Source organism: Lagopus leucura, unplaced genomic scaffold (assembly GCF_019238085.1).
Source record: "Lagopus leucura isolate 7727_CA_CO unplaced genomic scaffold, USGS_WTPT01 Super-Scaffold_100002, whole genome shotgun sequence".
NCBI lineage: Eukaryota > Metazoa > Chordata > Aves > Galliformes > Phasianidae > Lagopus > Lagopus leucura.
Window position 1 is genome coordinate 85,746,916 of NW_024962263.1, and position 7,179 is coordinate 85,754,094.

The following is a 7,179-nucleotide window of genomic DNA, read 5'->3' on the forward strand; positions in this document are numbered from 1 at the left end:
CTCTTCTCTTCGAAAGTGGAATATAAAGCAAGCTTCTAAATAGCTCTCGGGTTTCCTCTGAATTCCACATCAGGGCTTCCCAGTCCCCAATCTGTTGCTCAGCTGCAATGAAAAGATCACAGAATATCTAAGTTCTCATACTGAGATAAACAGTCATAGGGCTTTTATGATGTAGGGAGAGAAATGCAGCCTTTTACTTCAGCAAGTCAGAAAAAAAACTTTTTCATTGTAGTCTGTGCCATAACTAGGTCTGTCCCAAATAGTATAAAGGTCAGTGGTGATTTATTTACAATCATATTGCAGAGACTCAAGTGGCTGAACAAGGGTCCAAACAAGTGAGAATTTCACTTTCCATTGTTGCTGAAAATTTGCTTTTATTAGGGAACATGGATGGGATTCATCTCCTTCAGCTTCAAATACTGTTAGTGTAGGTGTCTCCAGCTGTGCTAGTCACTGTAGATTTCTTTGTAGTCAACTGAGAGAACAGGCATGAATGAATAAGTACAATTCCCATGACCTATTTCAGAAGTTTAAATTCAGACCCCACAAGCATTTTTTATCTTTTCATAGACCAGAAGGATGTCCCAGATAGAAATATCAAAATTTATTCATATGAACTGCACTTTAGGCTAATTGAAGTGATAGAGTGAAACATGAAAACTGGTATTGTGAAATGCATTATGGTACCATTTGTAAGATCCTGCAAAGAAAATAAATTCCTACCAACATTCAGGCCCAAGGAAAAGATGTCAAAGCAAGGTAAAGACATTTTTAAAAGAAACTAAAAAGAGGAGTTTAAAACTCAGGGAAAAAAAAAAAAAAAGAAAAGAAAAAAAAAATAGATAATCAAAACACACCTGAAATACAGAGATTAGGGTTCTATTGCCCTGAAAGGATGAAGGGCTAAATTAACTAATGAGTCCTTACTAGTTTTATTTTGTGTAAATTCTGCATAGAAAAAGAAGTATAAATTCAGAATTTAACTTTTTCCAAAATTAATTTCCTCCAAACCTAAAATGTTTTCTTTCTACTTTCAGCAAGACCCCATGCTAACATATCAGTTCTTCCGTTTTTTTTTTTTTTTTCTATAGGAAATTAAAACCTATTAATATTAAGTCTTTGGCTGATGTCTCTGGGAATCATGTCTATGTTAATGGCGATGTTTAAAGAATTATCTGCAGTTAATGTCTGCAGACTTCTATCAGATCCACTTGCTGCAGACTTGATATCGCTGATTTAAGTGGGGTATTTTCCCCCTTGTAGTGTTCTATCTAATAACAGGAAAAGAGCCAAATGTCCACAAAGTGATTATGAATGATAAAAGGCTGAAAGAGACATATGTGCCATCAGCTTGTGGGAAGATATGTGCCCAGAGAGGGCTGAAGTAGCTCAGCTGGGAGAGCATTAGACTGAAGATCTAAAGGTCCCTGGTTCAACCCTGGGCTTCAGCAATGTTTTATGGAAGATTTTGGAGTTTCAGTTCTGACCTTGTCACTAAAAGAGAGAAATGGACATATTCTGGCCAGTAACAGGAGCTGGAGCCTTTGTGGAAGGGCTGAGAGGTCTGAGAGAAGGAGATCTCATCCTGATGGGTGGGTGCAGAGAGGATGGAAACATGGTCTTGTCTGTGTTTTCCAATGTTTGGACAAAAGACAGCAGGCTCAAAATATGGAAAGTAGGAAAAATTTTCTACTTTTCAATAGTTTTACCTATGTCCAAGGAGGACTCTACTGACTCTCTGGGCAACCTGTGCCAGCGCTCAGTCACTCACATAGTGCTTACTGACGTCCAGAGGGAGCTTGATGATCCTTGAGGTCCCTTCTAACCCTAGCCATTCTGTGATTCTGTGATTCTGTGATTCTATGATTCTATGATTCTATGATTCTACGATACTCAAAAGTTATTATTCTACAAATTCAGTCAAGTTGTGCTTTCATGATGGAAAAGATCTCTTTTAATGGGTGCAAGTCCTTTGGTCATCCTGTTTACTGAATAGAGCCATAGACATTTGACGATGTAAACACTGTGAAAATTGTGGGGTTTCTTATAGTACAGGTGCATGAATGGGCTTGAAAGTCAAATATCCAAGCTTCAGCAGGTACTTGGAAAGGGGATAATCTTGACTGAGAATTATATTATTGAGTTTTGTTGTCTACATAATTATTAATGATCTGTAAATGTTTCCATTTTCATTATTTACAAACACACTGCATGGCTTCTTGGTTCCAATAACAAACGGATTATGGAATACAAATGGAGTTCAGATTCTGGTTGTGTCTAGAAGTATATAATGATCCCTAACATCATATGTATATAATGCTGAACCATAACATCATATGTGATTTTTAGAGTGTAATTTCAAGTATATTATCAAGTGTATTATGATCAAATTGTAAAATCAGCAAGATAAGTATACTGAGAGTAGCTGGAACAGGGAGAGAGTAGAAAGCTTAAGAAAGCTTTAATTAATATAAGTTTGATGATCCTGATCTGGAAGTAAGAGGGCATCAACAGTTTACCAGAACCACCGCACACATATGGCAGGAATGAGATTGCACATGACTCTTGAAAAAAGTGCACTGTTCTTGTAGCTCATCTCTACCTTTCAAGGTATAAAATCTTGCTGCCCCCATTGATTCATTGCACTATATAATGAATTATTCTTCCCGCATCCAAGATCTATCTTGACACTTGGAAATAAATAAATAAATAGATGGATAGATAGATGGATAGATAGATAGATAAATCTAGACACTCAAATTAATTTTCTTGCCTGTAATGTACAAAAAGAATAGAGGGAGTGATTATAGGCCTGAATGTGGTATTTTCTGTTGTACTTGGAAAAGATACTTTCAAAATCCCTTTCTTAGGCACAATCTAGCTGCTCTGTCTTAATGTTATACTATCACAAAAAAAAAACCAAAACAAACAAACAAAAAAAATGAAACAAAACAAAAACAAACCCTGAGCTGGAGCTGTGGCCTCAGAGTTACAGAAATACATGAGTTATGTGTATTTAAACAGCTGCTGGCTGTATGTAAAGATGCAGGACTCTAACTCTTGCCTGAAATATCCAGAACGACGTGTAATCTAAAAAAACAAGCCATTCCCCCTCCCCCCCCCCCCCAAAAAAAAAAAAAAAACACAACCAAAAATCTTTCATGAAGATTTATGGTTCTTTCCTGTTTCTGAGTAACACCCAAATGTTTTTACAGCAAGGTTTCTGATGATATTTCAGTATTAAGAATGATCTGGATAACAAGAATCATCTTATAGGGCCTTCTCTAAAGTTAGAAGTAAGTTAACTTTTTTCATCTAAATTGAAAGGAAGATTAAAGTTACATTCTGAAATGCATAAAGTAAGTCTTTTATTTTTGCTCAGTAGATGGCCGTATGCACAGTAGCCCCTAATCTCTGTAACACTGTCTAGTAAGCCAGTGCATTACCATTGCTGTAAAAAAACAAAAGAGCAAAACAGCTGTACTTATTTTAAGGAATAAAATCTCAGAGGAGTATTATTATACAAAAAAATTTGATATGGACATAAAAACTGGTACAAACTCTCTACCAGCATAAATCATCCTGGTGCCAGTATGAATTTGGAGCAGTTTTAACACCTGCAGAGAACCTGACCTCCTGCTCCTGCAGCAGGCAGCTAGGAGAGCCAGTTCCAGTAATTGCATCCTCAGCCATACACATGTTGGGCTAAAGCACATTTCCCTGATCAACCTGTGAAACTGAAATACACAGTTCATGTAAGGGTGGAAAGACAGCATAAGTTATATAGCCTATGAAGGAGCTGACAAGGTCACTGAACCAGTGCTTCTTGTGTCACTATGGAAAATGAAATTTTGTGGGAGAGACAAATATCCACAAGGAGAGAAACAGAGCGTGTGCTTTGCAAATGACTCTTAGAAAAAAAACAATTCTGAAATATTGTTCCCATTACGAGTACTAGCACATGAGATAATTGTGTTTGAGGTTGGTAATTACCATATTTGCATGTTTAGGTTGTATCTATTCCTTCCATGTTATTAAGTGTCTGCAGCATTATTTCATCAGAATGGCACACTGTCATTGCGGGAGCTGAAAAATTTCCTGTGAGTCAAAGCACACAGCTTTAAAGAAAAGGTTGTGTGGTCCTTCATTTTAATTCTTCATCAAACAAGAAAAGAAAAAAAAAAAAAAAAATCCATTCCAGGAAAACAGCAGCAAAAATAATGGAGCTTCAGCAGTGGGAGGTAGCTTTGGAAGTTTAGGGCTCTGTAATTTATAGTGCTTGTGCTAAGAGGTTCTGCTGATACTCCTACACACAGGGAGATACAGGATTAATAATAATTGTATTTTGTTCCGTGTGCTTATCGACCTTAATTCTGAGAATTGCAAGATGTTTTATGGACACTAATTAATTAAACTTTAAAAGCCAAACTCAGTGCATTTAATTCACTGATACTTACGTCAGGCTTCAATTTATCTGGAAACTTCATAAAAGTTTGAGAAAGTAGGTAGCTCTGTACAAACTTAAAGAAATAACCTGGTCGTACACTAAAGCCATTAACAAATGCTGCTCTGAAAGAAATGCCTCCTATTTTATTTTGTTGGATCATGGCATCAGTGGTGACTGTTGGTGTTATGACAGTAAAGGATTAATCTTCCCACCAGTATTCCACTACCTTTTGTTGCCATATGACAGATGACAGCAGAGAGGCAGTCTGACAAAATGGCAGCTGATACGGAAGTGAGTAAAAAGCCAAGGTCTGATATTGAATTCCTTCACACAGAAAAAAAATGGCACCCACTTGCATTCATCAATGCCTCACATTCAGACAGTGGATGTGAGCATAGTGAAGCACTGGGTGGTGCATTTCAGCAGTGGTGACAATAAAATGAAAAAGCCAACAGTCTGGATAGCCATGCAGGTATTTACAAGCACAGAATACAGGCTCTCTCTAATCACTGGCAAATAATATCAGCAGAGTTAATTGAAATATATAAATACCTAAAGGTGTGGTATGAAAAAGATAGAACCAGCCTTTTTCAGTGGTGCCAAATAACAGCTCAAAAAGCACTGGTCACAAAGTGAAATACAGCAGATTTTGTCTGAACGTCAGGAAGCATGTGTGTACCCTGAAGATGACTAAGCATCAAGAGTAATGAGCCCAAACATGGCTGAGAAGCTCACTTAAGACAGTATTAGACCAGATGATCTCCACTTCTTCCAACTTTAACCATTCTGCAATTCCATGATTCTGTTAAAAAAAAATCAAGTTACTTTCATTAAACATGTTACATCATACATTTTTCAGTGCAATAATAATATGTTACCTCTTTCTTAAAACTCAGTTCAGCATGCCAATTTGCAGGACCAAGAGGAATGGCTTTCTGTCTAACAAAAGGTGTGAGAGTGCCACAAAACCACTTTTATGAGTTGAGCCAAAAGAGAATAGAGTCTGTTTCATATTGATGTTGCTATTATATAGGAGAAGGACTAGACTGCCTCACTGTCTGACAGTATGCTTTTGCCTCTGGGTTCTCAGATTTTCCTCTGAACAGCTGTTCTTCATCCTTTTGCTTCTGCCCTGTAGGCACAATGACATCTGTCAAAGCCTTGAAGACCATTCAAGGCCGATGCTTACAAGGACCATGACTCCATGTGTCACAAGCAGTCTGGTGAAAGGGATTCCCAAAGCATCTTACAGCCTCTCTGAGAGATCATCTGTCTTCCTTAAACCAGAGGAGAAGCTCTTGTTAGACCTTACATCTCGACATAAAATGGAAATAAAGGCAGCTACCATTATGACTTGTGGCTCATGGGATAGGAAAATGAGTGTTGTTTGAATGCATCTGTCTGTCCTCCCTACATTTTGGATTTATGACAGAAATGACATGGACTGACAGATTTAGAGGTTAATTATCCCAGCACGATAGGTAAAAATGCTTGTCATTTATTCACAATTCTAAGCAGCTCATCCAGTAATTTCAGTTTCTATCCTATGTTTCTATTATCTTTTGATCTCTAATGAAACTACACTACTGAACTCCTTGCCCAAAGCTTTAGGGTTTTTTTTTGTTTGTTTGTTTTTTCAATCTGATGTTTCATCTTTCACACTAATGTGTTATTTTCTATGGATCTAACAAAACATTCTACTGAATATTTTCAATAAAGAATATTCCCTTGAGAATCATCTTGGTGATTTCCTCTTCCAGTAGGTCAGTAACCTGTTTATCTCTAAAGGAAACATGAAGACTTCAGTTACTAATGGGACACATTTTCTTTGCAGTTTTTGTGCCATTTCTGGGATAGAGAAGTCTCATCTGTACACATTGCTCTTGACGTCACATAAGGTTTTGGAGGAAAATCAACTTCTGTGCAGTAGATTTGCTGAATACAGTCCAGATGTCCTTGTAGTGAAGATGGTGTAACATCTTAGCAAGTGATATTTTAGGGCACTTCCAAAGTTTTATCATGGATATGTCTTAAGGCATTGATAAGGAAAAAATGGATTTATTTAATCACTCAGGGCTTACTTTGAGTACGGATTTTGTGCCCACTGTATACTTTCTGAACAAATGTAGTTCTAATTTATTTTAAGACTTACTGACTTTCAACTTTTTTTAATTTTCAAAACTGATTTCAGTAAACTTATCTCTTGTTGAAAGAGTACAGAGCACAATACACCAATTTCTTAGAAAGACATAATCAAAAAAATGTTTTCTAAAATTCCTGACACTTTCTTAATCTTTAATAAGACCTTTACTGCTTCAAATATATGAGACACTTTGCAAAGACCTGTGCAAGCATTTCCAGAAACTGCAGAGTTGTATGTATTTCATTTCTAGCATGCAGTACTTGCCAGGACCAGTAATCTTCCAGCACTTTAATTACATTCTGTGAACTCTCTTGCTGCACTATATAAATAGCTCAAAAAGTGTTAATATACTGTAACTTATCTGCAACTGATCTGCAACTTATCTGTCAACATGATTCATATTCCATTTTTTTTTTCAGTCTTTCAAATGTTTTTGTTTTCATGTATGTAAGGAAAGAAACCTTAAAAATGGAGCTATTTAGGGCCATCTTAACTAGAAAATGTTAAGATTTTTCATAATTGATAATTAGAAGCCTCATTTGTGTGCATAATCTGACATGATTCTTTGAATCCTGTCTCCTCGGACCCT

At 36.7% G+C, this 7,179-nt stretch overlaps 1 non-coding gene across 1 annotated transcript; it reads left to right on the plus strand.

Annotated features, from left to right (window-relative positions):
* Positions 1 to 1,378: 1,378 nt before the first annotated feature.
* TRNAF-GAA lies at positions 1,379 to 1,451 on the plus strand. Its single transcript has one exon. It is a non-coding gene; the product is annotated as a tRNA-Phe (tRNA).
* Positions 1,452 to 7,179: the final 5,728 nt, after the last annotated feature.